Here is a 20,653-nt window from a genome sequence, read left to right as displayed (position 1 = left end):
GCTGCAGACTCACCGTGCAGCTGCCTCAGAGCTACAGAGTCGGAGGACAATGCAGCTCTGGGCAGCTTACAGGCAAGCCCGCAGGCGCCCGGCCAGACTACAGGGGTCGCTGGTGCGTGCTGAGCCGAGGACACCCTGGCCGACCTAACCCTCCCTCCCCCCGGGCGACGCTCGGCCAATTGAGCGCCGCCCCCTGGAAGCTCCCATCCACGGTCGGCTGTGGAATAGCCTGGACTCGAACTCGCGACGTCCAGGCAATAGAGCGCATCCTGCACTCTAGCGAGTGCTTTTTGCTGGATGCGCCACTCGGGAGCCCCACTGATATTATTATTGTGCATGGCACTGACATTGCTGTAATTGATGAGGCAGTGATATCATTATTGTGCATGGCACTGACATTGCTGTAATGGATGAGGCAGTGATATAATTATTCTGCATGGCACTGACATTGCTGTAATGTATGAGGGGGTGATATCATTATTGTGCATGGCACTGACATTGCTGTAATCGATGAGGCAGTGATATCATTATTGTTTTTTTTGTTTGTTTTTTTAACTTATTCGTTGCCAATTAGTTTTCATTATTTTCTGCCCAATTTGAAATGCCCAATTATATTTTAGGTTCAGCTCACCGCTACCACCCCTGCGCTGACTTGGGAGGGGCGACGATGAACACACGCTGTCCTCCGAAGCGTGTGCTGTCATCCGCCCTCTTCTTTACACTCTGCAGACTCACCGTGCAGCTGCCTCAGAGCTACAGCGTCGGAGGACAATGCAGCTCTGGGCAGCTTACAGGGAAGTCCGCAGGCGCCCAGCCAGACTACAGGGGTCGCTGGTGCGTGGTGAGCCGAGGACACCCTGGCCGACCTAACCCTCCCTCCCCCCGGGCGACGCTCGGCCAATTGAGCACTGCCCCCAGGAAGCTCCCGTCCACGGTCGGCTGTGGAATAGCCTGGACTCTAACTCGCGACGTCCGGCTATAGAGCGCATCCTGCACTCTAGCGAGTGCTTTTTACTGGATGTGCCACTCGGGAGCCCCAGTGATATCATTATTGTGCATGGCAATGACATTGCTGTAATGGATGAGGCAGTGATATCATTATTGTGCATGGCACATTGCTGTAATTGATAAGGCAGTGATATCATTATTGTGCATGGCACTGACATTGCTGTAATGGATGAGGCAGTGATATAATTATTGTGCTTGGCACTGACATTGCTGTAAAGGATGAGACAGTGATATCATTATTGTGCATGGCACATTGCTGTAATGGATGAGGCGGTGATATCATTATTGTGCATGGCACATTGCTGTAATGGATGAGGCGGTGTTATCTTTATTGTGCATGGCACTGACATTGCTGTAATGGATGAGACGGTGAAATCATTATTGTGCATGACACTGACATTGCTGTAATGGATGAGGCGGTGATATCATTATTGTGCATGGCACATTGCTGTAATGGATGAGGGGGTGATATCATTATTGTGCATGGCACTGACATTGCTGTAATGGATGAGGCAGTGATATCATTATTGTTTTTTTTTGTTTGTTTTTTTTAACTTAGTCGTTGCCAATTAGTTTTCATTATTTTCTGCCCAATTTGAAATGCCCAATATTTTTTAGGTTCAGCTCACCGCTACCACCCCTGCGCTGACTTGGGAGGGGCGACGATGAACACACGCTGTCCTCCGAAGCGTGTGCTGTCATCCGCCCGCTTCTTTACACGCTGCAGACTCAACGTGCAGCTGCCTCAGAGCTAGAGCGTCGGAGGACAATGCAGCTCTGGGCAGCTTACAGGGAAGTCCGCAGGCGCCCAGCCAGACTACAGGGGTCGCTGGTGCGTGGTGAGCCGACACCCTGGCCGACCTAACCCTCCGTCCCCCCGGGCGACGCTCGGCCAATTGAGCATTGCCCCCAGGAAGCTCCCGTCCACAGGCTGTGGAATAGCCTGGACTCGAACTCGCGACGTCCAGGCTATAGAGCGCATCCTGCACTCTAGCGAGTGCTTTTTACTGGATGTGCCACTCGGGAGCCCCAGTGATATCATTATTGTGCATGGCACTGACATTGCTGTAATGGATGAGGCAGTGATATCATTATTGTGCATGGCACATTGCTGTAATGGATGAGGCAGTGATATCATTATTGTGCATGGCACTGACATTGCTGTAATGGATGAGGCAGTGGTATAATTATTGTGCTTGGCACTGACATTGCTGTAATGGATGAGACAGTGATATCATTATTGTGCATGGCACATTGCTGTAATGGATGAGGCGGTGATATCATTATTGTGCATGGCACATTGCTGTAATGGATGAGGCGGTGTTATTATTATTGTGCATGGCACTAACATTGCTGTAATGGATGAGACAGTGATATCATTATTGTGCATGGCCTGACATTGCTCTAATGGATGAGACGGTGAAATCATGATTGTGTATGGCACTGACATTGCTGTAATAGATGAGAAAGTGATATCATTATTGTGCATGGCAGATTGCTGTAATGGATGAGGCGGTGATATCATTATTGTGCATGACACTGACATTGCTGTAATGGATGAGGCGGTGATATCATTATTGTGCATGGCACTGACATTGCTGTAATGGATGAGGTGGTGAGATCATCATTGTGCATGGCACATTGCTGTAGTGAATGAGGTGGTGATATCATTTTTTGCATGGCTTTGACAATGCTCTAATTTATGAGACAGTCCTATCATTATTGTGCATGGCACATTGCTGTAATGGATGAGGCAGTGATATCATTATTGTGCATGGCACTGACATTGCTGTAATGAATGAGGTGGTGATATCATTATTGTGCATGGCACTGACATTGCTGTAATGGATGAGACGGTGATATCATTATTGTGCATGGCACATTGCTGTAATGGATGAGGAGGTGATATCATTATTGTGCATGGCACTGACATTGCTGTAATGGATGAGACGGTGATATCATTATTGTGCATGGCATATTGCTGTAATGGATGAGGGGGTGATAATCATTATTGTGCATGGCACTGACATTGCTGTAATGGATGAGGCAGCGATATCATTATTGTGCATGGCCTGACATTGCTCTAATGGATGAGACGGTGATATCATTATTGTGTATGGCACTGACATTGCTGTAATGGATGAGAAAGTGATATCATTATTGTGCATGGCACTGACATTGCTGTAATGAATGAGGTGGTGATATCATTATTGTGCATGGCACTGACATTGCTGTAATGGATGAGACGGTGATACCATTATTGTGCATGGCACATTGATGTAATGGATGAGACAGTGATATCATTATTGTGCATGGCAGATTGCTGTAATGGATGAGGCGGTGAAATCATTATTGTGCATGACACTGACATTGCTGTAATGGATGAGGCGGTGATATCATTATTGTGCATGGCACATTGCTGTAATGGATGAGGCGGTGATATCATTATTGTGCATGGCACTGACATTGTTGTAATGGATGAGGCAGTGATATCATTATTGTTTTTGTTTTTTGTTTTTTAACTTAGTCGTTGCCAATTAGTTTTTATTATTTTCTCCCCAAATTGAAATGCCCAATTGTTTTTTAGGCTCAGCTCACCGCTACCACCCCTGCGCTGACTTGGGAGGGGTGAAGATGAACACACGCTGTCCTCCGAAGCGTGTGCTGTCAGCCGCCCGCTTCTTTACACGCTGCAGACTCACCGTGCAGCTACCTCAGAGCTACAGCGTCGGAGGACAATGCAGCTCTGGGCAGCTTACAGGGAAGTCCGCAGGCCCCCAGCCAGACTACAGGGGTCGCTGGTGCGTGGTGAGCCGAGGACACCCTGGCCGACCTAACCCTCCCTCCCCCCGGGCGACGCTCGGCCAATTGAGTGCCGCCCCCTGGAAGCTCCCATCCACGGTCGGCTGTGGAATAGCCTGGACTCGAACTCGCGACGTCCAGAAAATAAGCCCATCCTGCACTCTAGCGAGTGCTTTTTAATGGATGCGCCACTCGGGAGCTCCAGTGATATCATTATTGTGCATGCCACTGACATTGCTGTAATGGATGAGGCAGTGATATCATTATTGTGCATGGCAGATTGCTGTAATGGATGAGGCGGTGAAATCATTATTGTGCATGACACTGACATTGCTGTAATGGATGAGACAGTGATATCATTATTGTGCATGGCACATTGCTGTAATGGATGAGGCGGTGATATCATTATTGTGCATGGCACATTGCTGTAATGGATGAGGCGGTGTTATCTTTATTGTGCATGGCACTGACATTGCTGTAATGGATGAGACGGTGATATCATTATTGTGCATGGCACTGACATTGCTGTAATGGATGAGACAGTGATATCATTATTGTGCATGGCAGATTGCTGTAATGGATGAGGCAGTAATATCATTATTGTGCATGGCACATTGCTGTAATGGATGAGGGGGTGATATCATTATTGTGCATGGCACTGACATTGCTGTAATGGATGAGGCAGTGATATCATTATTGTTTTTTTTTATTTGTTTTTTTTAACTTAGTCGTTGCCAATTAGTTTTCATTATTTTCTGCCCAATTTGAAATGCCCAATATTTTTTAGGTTCAGCTCACCGCTACCACCCCTGCGCTGACTTGGGAGGGGCGACGATGAACACACGCTGTCCTCCGAAGCGTGTACTGTCATCCGCCCGCTTCTTTACACGCTGTAGACTCAACGTGCAGCTGCCTCAGAGCTAGAGCGTCGGAGGACAATGCAGCTCTGGGCAGCTTACAGGGAAGTCCGCAGGCGCCCAGCCAGACTACAGGGGTCGCTGGTGCGTGGTGAGCCGACACCCTGGCCGACCTAACCCTCCGTCCCCCCGGGCGACGCTCGGCCAATTGAGCACTGCCCCCAGGAAGCTCCCGTCCACAGGCTGTGGAATAGCCTGGACTCGAACTCGCGACGTCCAGGCTATAGAGCGCATCCTGCACTCTAGCGAGTGCTTTTTACTGGATGTGCCACTCGGGAGCCCCAGTGATATCATTATTGTGCATGGCACTGACATTGCTGTAATGGATGAGGCAGTGATATCATTATTGTGCATGGCACATTGCTGTAATGGATGAGGCAGTGATATCATTATTGTGCATGGCACTGACATTGCTGTAATGGATGAGGCAGTGGTATAATTATTGTGCTTGGCACTGACATTGCTGTAATGGATGAGACAGTGATATCATTATTGTTCATGGCAGATTGCTGTAATGGATGAGGCGGTGATATCATTATTGTGCATGACACTGATATTGCTGTAATGGATGAGGCGGTGATATCATTATTGTGCATGGCACTGACATTGCTGTAATGGATGAGGTGGTGAGATCATCATTGTGCATGGCACATTGCTGTAGTGAATGAGGTGGTGATATCATTTTTTTGCATGGCTTTGACAATGCTCTAATGTATGAGACAGTCCTATCATTATTGTGCATGGCACATTGCTGTAATGGATGAGGCAGTGATATCATTATTGTGCATGGCACTGACATTGCTGTAATGAATGAGGTGGTGATATCATTATTGTGCATGGCACTGACATTGCTGTAATGGATGAGACGGTGATATCATTATTGTGCATGGCACATTGCTGTAATGGATGAGGGGGTGATATCATTATTGTGCATGGCACTGACATTGCTGTAATGGATGAGACGGTGATATCATTATTGTGCATGGCACATTGCTCTAATGGATGAGACGGTGATATCATTATTGTGTATGGCACTGACATTGCTATAATGGATGAGAAAGTGATATCATTATTGTGCATGGCACTGACATTGCTGTAATGGATGAGGGGGTGATACCATTATTGTGCATGGCACATTGATGTAATGGATGAGACAGTGATATCATTATTGTGCATGGCAGATTGCTGTAATGGATGAGGCGGTGAAATCATTATTGTGCATGACACTGACATTGCTGTAATGGATGAGGCGGTGATATCATTATTGTGCATGGCACTGACATTGTTGTAATGGATGAGGCAGTGATATCATTATTGTTTTTGTTTTTTAACTTAGTCGTTGCCAATTAGTTTTTATTATTTTCTCCCCAAATTGAAATGCCCAATTGTTTTTTAGGCTCAGCTCACCGCTACCACCCCTGCGCTGACTTGGGAGGGGTGAAGATGAACACACGCTGTCCTCCGAAGCGTGTGCTGTCAGCCGCCCGCTTCTTTACACGCTGCAGACTCACGGTGCAGCTGCCTCAGAGCTACAGAGTCGGAGGACAATGCAGCTCTGGGCAGCTTACAGGCAAGCCCGCAGGCGCCCGGCCAGACTACAGGGGTCGCTGGTGCGTGCTGAGCCGAGGACACCCTGGCCGACCTAACCCTCCCTCCCCCCGGGCGACGCTCGTCCAATTGAGCGCCGCCCCCTGGAAGCTCCCATCCACGGTCGGCTGTGGAATAGCCTGGACTCGAACTCGCGACGTCCAGGCAATAGAGCGCATCCTACACTCTAGCGAGTGCTTTTTGCTGGATGCGCCACTCGGGAGCCCCACTGATATTATTATTGTGCATGGCACTGACATTGCTGTAATGGATGAGGCAGTGATATCATTATTGTGCATGGCACTGACATTGCTGTAATGGATGAGGCAGTGATATAATTATTCTGCATGGCACTGACATTGCTGTAATGGATGAGGGGGTGATATCATTATTGTGCATGGCACTGACATTGCTGTAATCGATGAGGCAGTGATATCATTATTGTTTTTTTTGTTTGTTTTTTTAACTTATTCGTTGCCAATTAGTTTTCATTATTTTCTGCCCAATTTGAAATGCCCAATTATATTTTAGGTTCAGCTCACCGCTACCACCCCTGCGCTGACTTGGGAGGGGCGACGATGAACACACGCTGTCCTCCGAAGCGTGTGCTGTCATCCGCCCTCTTCTTTACACTCTGCAGACTCACCGTGCAGCTGCCTCAGAGCTACAGCGTCGGAGGACAATGCAGCTGGGCAGCTTACAGGGAAGTCCGCAGGCGCCCAGCCAGACTACAGGGGTCGCTGGTGCGTGGTGAGCCGAGGACACCCTGGCCGACCTAACCCTCCCTCCCCCCGGGCGACGCTCGGCCAATTGAGCACTGCCCCCAGGAAGCTCCCGTCCACGGTCGGCTGTGGAATAGCCTGGACTCTAACTCGCGACGTCCGGCTATAGAGCGCATCCTGCACTCTAGCGAGTGCTTTTTACTGGATGTGCCACTCGGGAGCCCCAGTGATATCATTATTGTGCATGGCACTGACATTGCTGTAATGGATGAGGCAGTGATATCATTATTGTGCATGGCACATTGCTGTAATGGATGAGGCAGTGATATCATTATTGTGCATGGCACTGACATTGCTGTAATGGATGAGGCAGTGATATAATTATTGTGCTTGGCACTGACATTGCTGTAATGGATGAGACAGTGATATCATTATTGTGCATGGCACATTGCTGTAATGGATGAGGCGGTGATATCATTATTGTGCATGGCACATTGCTGTAATGGATGAGGCGGTGTTATCTTTATTGTGCATGGCACTGACATTGCTGTAATGGATGAGACGGTGCTATCATTATTGTGCATGGCACTGACATTGCTGTAATGGATGAGACAGTGATATCATTATTGTGCATGGCAGATTGCTGTAATGGATGAGGCGGTGAAATCATTATTGTGCATGACACTGACATTGCTGTAATGGATGAGGCGGTGATATCATTATTGTGCATGGCACTGACATTGCTGTAATGGATGAGGCAGTGATATCATTATTGTGCATTGCACTGACATTGCTGTAATGGATGAGGGGGTGATATCATTATTGTGCATGGCACTGACATTGCTGTAATCGATGAGGCAGTGATATCATTATTGTTTTTTTTGTTTGTTTTTTTAACTTATTCGTTGCCAATTAGTTTTCATTATTTTCTGCCCAATTTGAAATGCCCAATTATATTTTAGGTTCAGCTCACCGCTACCACCCCTGCGCTGACTTGGGAGGGGCGACGATGAACACACGCTGTCCTCTGAAGCGTGTGCTGTCATCCGCCCTCTTCTTTACACTCTGCAGACTCACCGTGCAGCTGCCTCAGAGCTACAGCGTCGGAGGACAATGCAGCTCTGGGCAGCTTACAGGGAAGTCCGCAGGCGCCCAGCCAGACTACAGGGGTCGCTGGTGCGTGGTGAGCCGAGGACACCCTGGCCGACCTAACCCTCCCTCCCCCCGGGCGACGCTCGGCCAATTGAGCACTGCCCCCAGGAAGCTCCCGTCCACGGTCGGCTGTGGAATAGCCTGGACTCTAACTCGCGACGTCCGGCTATAGAGCGCATCCTGCACTCTAGCGAGTGCTTTTTACTGGATGTGCCACTCGGGAGCCCCAGTGATATCATTATTGTGCATGGCACTGACATTGCTGTAATGGATGAGGCAGTGATATCATTATTGTGCATGGCACATTGCTGTAATGGATGAGGCAGTGATATCATTATTGTGCATGGCACTGACATTGCTGTAATGGATGAGGCAGTGATATAATTATTGTGCATGGCACTGACATTGCTGTAATGGATGAGACAGTGATATCATTATTGTGCATGGCACATTGCTGTAATGGATGAGGCGGTGATATCATTATTGTGCATGGCACATTGCTGTAATGGATGAGGCGGTGTTATCTTTATTGTGCATGGCACTGACATTGCTGTAATGGATGAGACGGTGCTATCATTATTGTGCATGGCACTGACATTGCTGTAATGGATGAGACAGTGATATCATTATTGTGCATGGCAGATTGCTGTAATGGATGAGGCGGTGAAATCATTATTGTGCATGACACTGACATTGCTGTAATGGATGAGGCGGTGATATCATTATTGTGCATGGCACTGACATTGCTGTAATGGATGAGGGGGTGATATCATTATTGTGCATGGCACTGACATTGCTGTAATGGATGAGACGGTGATATCATTATTGTGCATGGCACATTGCTGTATTGGATGAGGCAGTGATATAATTATTGTGCTTGGCAAATTGCTGTAATGGATGAGGCGGTGAAATCATTATTGTGCATGGCACATTGCTGTAATGGATGAGGCAGTGTTATCATTATTGTGCATGGCACATTGCTGTAATGGATGAGGCGGTGTTATCTTTATTGTGCATGGCACATTGCTGTAATGGATGAGACGGTGATATCATTATTGTGCATGGCACATTGCTGTAATGGATGAGGGGGTGATATCATTATTGTGCATGGCACTGACATTGCTGTAATGGATGAGACGGTGATATCATTATTGTGCATGGCACATTGCTCTAATGGATGAGACGGTGATATCATTATTGTGTATGGCACTGACATTGCTGTAATGGATGAGAAAGTGATATCATTATTGTGCATGGCACTGACATTGCTGTAATGGATGAGGGGGTGATACCATTATTGTGCATGGCACATTGATGTAATGGATGAGACAGTGATATCATTATTGTGCATGGCAGATTGCTGTAATGGATGAGGCGGTGAAATCATTATTGTGCATGACACTGACATTGCTGTAATGGATGAGGCGGTGATATCATTATTGTGCATGGCACATTGCTGTAATGGATGAGGCGGTGATATCATTATTGTGCATGGCACTGACATTGTTGTAATGGATGAGGCAGTGATATCATTATTGTTTTTGTTTTTTAACTTAGTCGTTGCCAATTAGTTTTTATTATTTTCTCCCCAAATTGAAATGCCCAATTGTTTTTTAGGCTCAGCTCACCGCTACCACCCCTGCGCTGACTTGGGAGGGGTGAAGATGAACACACGCTGTCCTCCGAAGCGTGTGCTGTCAGCCGCCCGCTTCTTTACACGCTGCAGACTCACGGTGCAGCTGCCTCAGAGCTACAGAGTCGGAGGACAATGCAGCTCTGGGCAGCTTACAGGCAAGCCCGCAGGCGCCCGGCCAGACTACAGGGGTCGCTGGTGCGTGCTGAGCCGAGGACACCCTGGCCGACCTAACCCTCCCTCCCCCCGGGCGACGCTCGGCCAATTGAGCGCCGCCCCCTGGAAGCTCCCATCCACGGTCGGCTGTGGAATAGCCTGGACTCGAACTCGCGACGTCCAGGCAATAGAGCGCATCCTGCACTCTAGCGAGTGCTTTTTGCTGGATGCGCCACTCGGGAGCCCCACTGATATTATTATTGTGCATGGCACTGACATTGCTGTAATGGATGAGGCAGTGATATCATTATTGTGCATGGCACTGACATTGCTGTAATGGATGAGGCAGTGATATAATTATTCTGCATGGCACTGACATTGCTGTAATGGATGAGGGGGTGATATCATTATTGTGCATGGCACTGACATTGCTGTAATCGATGAGGCAGTGATATCATTATTGTTTTTTTTGTTTGTTTTTTTAACTTATTCGTTGCCAATTAGTTTTCATTATTTTCTGCCCAATTTGAAATGCCCAATTATATTTTAGGTTCAGCTCACCGCTACCACCCCTGCGCTGACTTGGGAGGGGCGACGATGAACACACGCTGTCCTCCGAAGCGTGTGCTGTCATCCGCCCTCTTCTTTACACTCTGCAGACTCACCGTGCAGCTGCCTCAGAGCTACAGCGTCGGAGGACAATGCAGCTGGGCAGCTTACAGGGAAGTCCGCAGGCGCCCAGCCAGACTACAGGGGTCGCTGGTGCGTGGTGAGCCGAGGACACCCTGGCCGACCTAACCCTCCCTCCCCCCGGGCGACGCTCGGCCAATTGAGCACTGCCCCCAGGAAGCTCCCGTCCACGGTCGGCTGTGGAATAGCCTGGACTCTAACTCGCGACGTCCGGCTATAGAGCGCATCCTGCACTCTAGCGAGTGCTTTTTACTGGATGTGCCACTCGGGAGCCCCAGTGATATCATTATTGTGCATGGCACTGACATTGCTGTAATGGATGAGGCAGTGATATCATTATTGTGCATGGCACATTGCTGTAATGGATGAGGCAGTGATATCATTATTGTGCATGGCACTGACATTGCTGTAATGGATGAGGCAGTGATATAATTATTGTGCTTGGCACTGACATTGCTGTAATGGATGAGACAGTGATATCATTATTGTGCATGGCACATTGCTGTAATGGATGAGGCGGTGTTATCTTTATTGTGCATGGCACTGACATTGCTGTAATGGATGAGACGGTGCTATCATTATTGTGCATGGCACTGACATTGCTGTAATGGATGAGACAGTGATATCATTATTGTGCATGGCAGATTGCTGTAATGGATGAGGCGGTGAAATCATTATTGTGCATGACACTGACATTGCTGTAATGGATGAGGCGGTGATATCATTATTGTGCATGGCACTGACATTGCTGTAATGGATGAGGCAGTGATATCATTATTGTGCATGGCACTGACATTGCTGTAATGGATGAGGGGGTGATATCATTATTGTGCATGGCACTGACATTGCTGTAATCGATGAGGCAGTGATATCATTATTGTTTTTTTTGTTTGTTTTTTTAACTTATTCGTTGCCAATTAGTTTTCATTATTTTCTGCCCAATTTGAAATGCCCAATTATATTTTAGGTTCAGCTCACCGCTACCACCCCTGCGCTGACTTGGGAGGGGCGACGATGAACACACGCTGTCCTCTGAAGCGTGTGCTGTCATCCGCCCTCTTCTTTACACTCTGCAGACTCACCGTGCAGCTGCCTCAGAGCTACAGCGTCGGAGGACAATGCAGCTCTGGGCAGCTTACAGGGAAGTCCGCAGGCGCCCAGCCAGACTACAGGGGTCGCTGGTGCGTGGTGAGCCGAGGACACCCTGGCCGACCTAACCCTCCCTCCCCCCGGGCGACGCTCGGCCAATTGAGCACTGCCCCCAGGAAGCTCCCGTCCACGGTCGGCTGTGGAATAGCCTGGACTCTAACTCGCGACGTCCGGCTATAGAGCGCATCCTGCACTCTAGCGAGTGCTTTTTACTGGATGTGCCACTCGGGAGCCCCAGTGATATCATTATTGTGCATGGCACTGACATTGCTGTAATGGATGAGGCAGTGATATCATTATTGTGCATGGCACATTGCTGTAATGGATGAGGCAGTGATATCATTATTGTGCATGGCACTGACATTGCTGTAATGGATGAGGCAGTGATATAATTATTGTGCATGGCACTGACATTGCTGTAATGGATGAGACAGTGATATCATTATTGTGCATGGCACATTGCTGTAATGGATGAGGCGGTGATATCATTATTGTGCATGGCACATTGCTGTAATGGATGAGGCGGTGTTATCTTTATTGTGCATGGCACTGACATTGCTGTAATGGATGAGACGGTGCTATCATTATTGTGCATGGCACTGACATTGCTGTAATGGATGAGACAGTGATATCATTATTGTGCATGGCAGATTGCTGTAATGGATGAGGCGGTGAAATCATTATTGTGCATGACACTGACATTGCTGTAATGGATGAGGCGGTGATATCATTATTGTGCATGGCACTGACATTGCTGTAATGGATGAGGGGGTGATATCATTATTGTGCATGGCACTGACATTGCTGTAATGGATGAGACGGTGATATCATTATTGTGCATGGCACATTGCTGTATTGGATGAGGCAGTGATATAATTATTGTGCATGGCACATTGCTGTAATGGATGAGGCGGTGAAATCATTATTGTGCATGGCACATTGCTGTAATGGATGAGGCAGTGTTATCATTATTGTGCATGGCACATTGCTGTAATGGATGAGGCGGTGTTATCTTTATTGTGCATGGCACATTGCTGTAATGGATGAGGTGGTGATATTATTGTGCATGGCACATTGCTGTAGTGGATGAGGCGGTGATATCATTATTGTGCATGGCACTGACATTGCTGTAATGGATGAGACGGTGATATCATTATTGTTCATGGAACATTGCTGTAATGGATGAGGCAGTGATATCATTATTGAGCATGGCACATTGCTGTAATGGATGAGGCGGTGATATCATTATTGTGCATGGCACTGACATTGCTGTAATGGATGAGGCAGTGATATCATTATTGTGCATGGCACATTGCTGTAATGGATGAGGCAGTGATATCATTATTGTGCATGGCACTGACATTGCTGTAATGGATGAGGCAGTGATATAATTATTGTGCATGGCACTGACATTGCTGTAATGGATGAGACAGTGATATCATTATTGTGCATGGCACATTGCTGTAATGGATGAGGCGGTGATATCATTATTGTGCATGGCACATTGCTGTAATGGATGAGGCGGTGTTATCTTTATTGTGCATGGCACTGACATTGCTGTAATGGATGAGACGGTGCTATCATTATTGTGCATGGCACTGACATTGCTGTAATGGATGAGACAGTGATATCATTATTGTGCATGGCAGATTGCTGTAATGGATGAGGCGGTGAAATCATTATTGTGCATGACACTGACATTGCTGTAATGGATGAGGCGGTGATATCATTATTGTGCATGGCACTGACATTGCTGTAATGGATGAGGGGGTGATATCATTATTGTGCATGGCACTGACATTGCTGTAATGGATGAGACGGTGATATCATTATTGTGCATGGCACATTGCTGTATTGGATGAGGCAGTGATATAATTATTGTGCATGGCACATTGCTGTAATGGATGAGGCGGTGAAATCATTATTGTGCATGGCACATTGCTGTAATGGATGAGGCAGTGTTATCATTATTGTGCATGGCACATTGCTGTAATGGATGAGGCGGTGTTATCTTTATTGTGCATGGCACATTGCTGTAATGGATGAGGTGGTGATATTATTGTGCATGGCACATTGCTGTAGTGGATGAGGCGGTGATATCATTATTGTGCATGGCACTGACATTGCTGTAATGGATGAGACGGTGATATCATTATTGTTCATGGAACATTGCTGTAATGGATGAGGCAGTGATATCATTATTGAGCATGGCACATTGCTGTAATGGATGAGGCGGTGATATCATTATTGTGCATGGCACTGACATTGCTGTAATGGATGAGACAGTGATATCATTATTGTGCATGGCACATTGCTGTAATGGATGAGACGGTGATATCATTATTGTTCATGGCACATTGCTGTAATGGATGAGGCAGTGATATAATTATTCTGCATGGCACTGACATTGCTGTAATGGATGAGGCGGTGATATCATTATTGTGCATGGCACTGACATTGCTGTAATGGATGAGACAGTGATATCATTATTGTGCATGGCACATTGCTGTAATGGATGAGGCGGTGATATCATTATTGTGCATGGCATTGACATTGTTGTAATGGATGAGGCAGTGATATCATTATTGTTTTTGTTTTTTGTTTTTTAACTTAGTCGTTGCCAATTAGTTTTTATTATTTTCTCCCCAAATTGAAATGCCCAATTGTTTTTTAGGCTCAGCTCACCGCTACCACCCCTGCGCTGACTTGGGAGGGGTGAAGATGAACACACGCTGTCCTCCGAAGCGTGTGCTGTCAGCCGCCCGTTTCTTTACACGCTGCAGACTCACCGTGCAGCTGCCTCAGAGCTACAGCGTCGGAGGACAATGCAGCTCTGGGCAGCTTACAGGGAAGTCCGCAGGCGCCCGGCCAGACTACAGGGGTCGCTGGTGCGTGGTGAGCCGAGGATACCCTGGCCGACCTAACCCTCCCTCCCCCCGGGCGACGCTCGGCCAATTGAGCACTGCCCCCAGGAAGCTCCCATCCACGGTCGGCTGTGGAATAGCCTGGCCTCTAACTCGCAACGTCCAGGCTATAGAGCGCATCCTGCACTCTAGCGAGTGCTTTTTACTGGATGTGCCACTCGGGAGCCCCAGTGATATCATTATTGTGCATGGCACTGACATTGCTGTAATGGATGAGGCAGTGATATCATTATTGTGCATGGCACATTGCTGTAATGGATGAGGCGGTGTTATCTTTCTTGTGCATGGCACATTGCTGTAATGGATGAGGCAGTGATATCATTATTGTGCATGGCACTGACATTGCTGTAATGAATGAGGTGGTGATATCATTATTGTGCATGGCACATTGTTGTAATGGATGAGGCGTTTACATCATTATTGTGCATGGCACATTGCTGTAATGGATGAGGCGGTGATTTCATTATTGTGCATGGCACTGACATTGCTGTAATGGATGAGGTGGTGATATCATTAGTGCATGGCACATTGTTGTAATGGATGAGGCACTGATATAATAATTGTGCATGGCACATTGCTGTAGTGGATGAGGTGGTGACATCATTATTGTGTATGGCATTGACATTGCTGTAATGGATGAGACGGTGATATCATTATTGTGCATGTCACATTGCTGTAATGGATGAGGCAGTGATATCATTATTGTGCATGGCACATTGCTGTAACGGATGAGGCGGTGATATCATTATTGTGCATGGCACTGACATTGCTGTAATGGATGAGGGGGTGATATCATTATTGTGCATGGCACATTGCTGTAATGGATGAGGGGGTGATATTATTGTGCATGGCACTGACATTGCTGTAATGGATGAGGTGGTGATATCATTATTGTGCATGGCACTGACATTGCTGTAATGGATGAGGTGGTGATATCATTATTGTGCATGGCACTGACATTGCTGTAATGGATGAGGTGGTGATATCATTATTGTGCATGGCACATTGCTGTAATGGATGAGGTTGTGATATCATTAGTGTGCATGGCACATTGCTGTAATGGATGAGGGGGGGATATTATTGTGCATGGCACTGACATTGCTGTAATGGATGAGGTGGTGATATCATTATTGTGCATGGCACTGACATTGCTGTAATGGATGAGGTGGTGATATCATTATTGTGCATGGCACATTGCTGTAATGGATGAGGTTGTGATATCATTAGTGTGCATGGCACATTGCTGTAATGGATGAGGCGGTGATATCATTATTGTGCATGGCACTGACATTGCTGTAATGGATGAGGCGGTGATATCATTATTGTGCATGGCACTGACATTGCTGTAATGGATGAGTGGGTGATATCATTATTGTGCATGGCACTGACATTGCTGTAATGGATGAGACGGTGATATCATTATTGTGCATGGCACATTGCTGTATTGGATGAGGCAGTGATATAATTATTGTGCATGGCACATTGCTGTAATGGATGAGGCGGTGAAATCATTATTGTGCATGGCACATTGCTGTAATGGATGAGGCAGTGTTATCATTATTGTGCATGGCACATTGCTGTAATGGATGAGGCGGTGTTATCTTTATTGTGCATGGCACATTGCTGTAATGGATGAGGTGGTGATATCATTATTGTGCATGGCACTGACATTGCTGTAATGGATGAGGTGGTGATATCATTATTGTGCATGGCACATTGCTGTAATGGATGAGGTTGTGATATCATTAGTGTGCATGGCACATTGCTGTAATGGATGAGGTGGTGATATCATTATTGTGCATGGCACATTGCTGTAATGGATGAGGGGGTGATATTATTGTGCATGGCACTGACATTGCTGTAATGGATGAGGTGGTGATATCATTATTGTGCATGGCACTGACATTGCTGTAATGGATGAGGTGGTGATATCATTATTGTGCATGGCACATTGCTGTAATGGATGAGGTTGTGATATCATTAGTGTGCATGGCACATTGCTGTAATGGATGAGGCGGTGATATCATTATTGTGCATGGCACTGACATTGCTGTAATGGATGAGGCGGTGATATCATTATTGTGCATGGCACTGACATTGCTGTAATGGATGAGTGGGTGATATCATTATTGTGCATGGCACTGACTGCTGTAATGGATGAGACGGTGATATCATTATTGTGCATGGCACATTGCTGTATTGGATGAGGCAGTGATATAATTATTGTGCATGGCACATTGCTGTAATGGATGAGGCGGTGAAATCATTATTGTGCATGGCACATTGCTGTAATGGATGAGGCAGTGTTATCATTATTGTGCATGGCACATTGCTGTAATGGATGAGGCGGTGTTATCTTTATTGTGCATGGCACATTGCTGTAATGGATGAGGCAGTGATATCATTATTGTGCATGGCACATTGCTGTAATGGATGAGGCGGTGTTATCTTTCTTGTGCATGGCACATTGCTGTAATGGATGAGGCAGTGATATCATTATTGTGCATGGCACTGACATTGCTGTAATGAATGAGGTGGTGATATCATTATTGTGCATGGCACATTGTTGTAATGGATGAGGCGTTGACATCATTATTGTGCATGGCACATTGCTGTAATGGATGAGGCGGTGATTTCATTATTGTGCATGGCACTGACATTGCTGTAATGGATGAGGTGGTGATATCATTAGTGCATGGCACATTGCTGTAATGGATGAGGCAGTGATATAATAATTGTGCATGGCACATTGCTGTAGTGGATGAGGTGGTGACATCATTATTGTGTATGGCATTGACATTGCTGTAATGGATGAGACGGTGATATCATTATTGTGCATGTCACATTGCTGTAATGGATGAGGCAGTGATATCATTATTGTGCATGGCACATTGCTGTAACGGATGAGGCGGTGATATCATTATTGTGCATGGCACTGACATTGCTGTAATGGATGAGGGGGTGATATCATTATTGTGCATGGCACATTGCTGTAATGGATGAGGGGGTGATATTATTGTGCATGGCACTGACATTGCTGTAATGGATGAGGTGGTGATATCATTATTGTGCATGGCACTGACATTGCTGTAATGGATGAGGTGGTGATATCATTATTGTGCATGGCACTGACATTGCTGTAATGGATGAGGTGGTGATATCATTATTGTGCATGGCACATTGCTGTAATGGATGAGGTTGTGATATCATTAGTGTACATGGCACATTGCTGTAATGGATGAGGGGGTGATATTATTGTGCATGGCACTGACATTGCTGTAATGGATGAGGTGGTGATATCATTATTGTGCATGGCACTGACATTGCTGTAATGGATGAGGTGGTGATATCATTATTGTGCATGACACATTGCTGTAATGGATGAGGTTGTGATATCATTAGTGTGCATGGCACATTGCTGTAATGGATGAGGCGGTGATATCATTATTGTGCATGGCACTGACATTGCTGTAATGGATGAGGCGGTGATATCATTATTGTGCATGGCACTGACATTGCTGTAATGGATGAGTGGGTGATATCATTATTGTGCATGGCACTGACATTGCTGTAATGGATGAGGTGGTGATATCATTATTGTGCATGGCACATTGCTGTAATGGATGAGGTTGTGATATCATTAGTGTGCATGGCACATTGCTGTAATGGATGAGGTGGTGATATCATTATTGTGCATGGCACATTGCTGTAATGGATGAGGGGGTGATATTATTGTGCATGGCACTGACATTGCTGTAATGGATGAGGTGGTGATATCATTATTGTGCATGGCACTGACATTGCTGTAATGGATGAGGTGGTGATATCATTATTGTGCATGGCACATTGCTGTAATGGATGAGGTTGTGATATCATTAGTGTGCATGGCACATTGCTGTAATGGATGAGGCGGTGATATCATTATTGTGCATGGCACTGACATTGCTGTAATGGATGAGGCGGTGATATCATTATTGTGCATGGCACTGACATTGCTGTAATGGATGAGTGGGTGATATCATTATTGTGCATGGCACTGACTGCTGTAATGGATGAGACGGTGATATCATTATTGTGCATGGCACATTGCTGTATTGGATGAGGCAGTGATATAATTATTGTGCATGGCACATTGCTGTAATGGATGAGGCGGTGAAATCATTATTGTGCATGGCACATTGCTGTAATGGATGAGGCAGTGTTATCATTATTGTGCATGGCACATTGCTGTAATGGATGAGGCGGTGTTATCTTTATTGTGCATGGCACATTGCTGTAATGGATGAGGTGGTGATATCATTATTGTGCATGGCACATTGCTGTAGTGGATGAGGCGGTGATATCATTATTGTGCATGGCACTGACATTGCTGTAATGGATGAGGTGGTGATATCATTATTGTGCATGGCACATTGCTGTAATGGATGAGGTTGTGATATCATTAGTGTGCATGGCACATTGCTGTAATGGATGAGGCGGTGATATCATTATTGTGCATGGCACTGACATTGCTGTAATGGATGAGGGGGTGATATCATTATTGTGCATGGCACATTGCTGTAATGGATGAGGTTGTGATATCATTAGTGTGCATGGCACATTGCTGTAATGGATGAGGGGGTGATATTATTGTGCATGGCACTGACATTGCTGTAATGGATGAGGTGGTGATATCATTATTGTGCATGGCACTGACATTGCTGTAATGGATGAGGTGGTGATATCATTATTGTGCATGACACTGACATTGCTGTAATGGATGAGGTTGTGATATCATTAGTGTGCATGGCACATTGCTGTAATGGATGAGGCGGTGATATCATTATTGTGCATGGCACTGACATTGCTGTAATGGATGAGGCGGTGATATCATTATTGTGCATGGCACTGACATTGCTGTAATGGATGAGTGGGTGATATCATTATTGTGCATGGCACTGACTGCTGTAATGGATGAGACGGTGATATCATTATTGTGCATGGCACATTGCTGTATTGGATGAGGCAGTGATATAATTATTGTGCATGGCACATTGCTGTAATGGATGAGGCGGTGAAATCATTATTGTGCATGGCACATTGCTGTAATGGATGAGGCAGTGTTATCATTATTGTGCATGGCACATTGCTGTAATGGATGAGGCGGTGTTATCTTTATTGTGCATGGCACATTGCTGTAATGGATGAGGTGGTGATATCATTATTGTGCATGGCACATTGCTGTAGTGGATGAGGCGGTGACATCATTATTGTGCATGGCATTGACATTGCTGTAATGGATGAGACGGTGATATCATTATTGTGCATGTCACATTGCTGTAATGGATGAGGCAGTGATATCATTATTGTGCATGGCACATTGCTGTAACGGATGAGGCGGTGATATCATTATTGTGCATGGCACTGACATTGCTGTAATGGATGAGGGGGTGATATCATTATTGTGCATGGCACATTGCTGTAATGGATGAGGGGGTGATATTATTGTGCATGGCACTGACATTGCTGTAATGGATGAGGTGGTGATATCATTATTGTGCATGGCACATTGCTGTAATGGATGAGGTTGTGATATCATTAGTGTGCATGGCACATTGCTGTAATGGATGAGGTGGTGATATCATTATTGTGCATGGCACATTGCTGTAATGGATGAGGGGGTGATATTATTGTGCATGGCACTGACATTGCTGTAATGGATGAGGTGGTGATATCATTATTGTGCATGGCACTGACATTGCTGTAATGGATGAGGTGGTGATATCATTATTGTGCATGGCACTGACATTGCTGTAATGGATGAGGCGGTGATATCATTATTGTGCATGGCACTGACATTGCTGTAATGGATGAGGGGGTGATATCATTATTGTGCATGGCACATTGCTGTAATGGATGAGGGGGTGATATTAT

The sequence above is a fragment of the Acipenser ruthenus genome, chromosome 18, assembly GCF_902713425.1.
Source record: "Acipenser ruthenus chromosome 18, fAciRut3.2 maternal haplotype, whole genome shotgun sequence".
NCBI classification, from domain to species: Eukaryota; Metazoa; Chordata; class Actinopteri; order Acipenseriformes; family Acipenseridae; genus Acipenser; species Acipenser ruthenus.
This window is presented reverse-complemented; position numbering follows the sequence as displayed.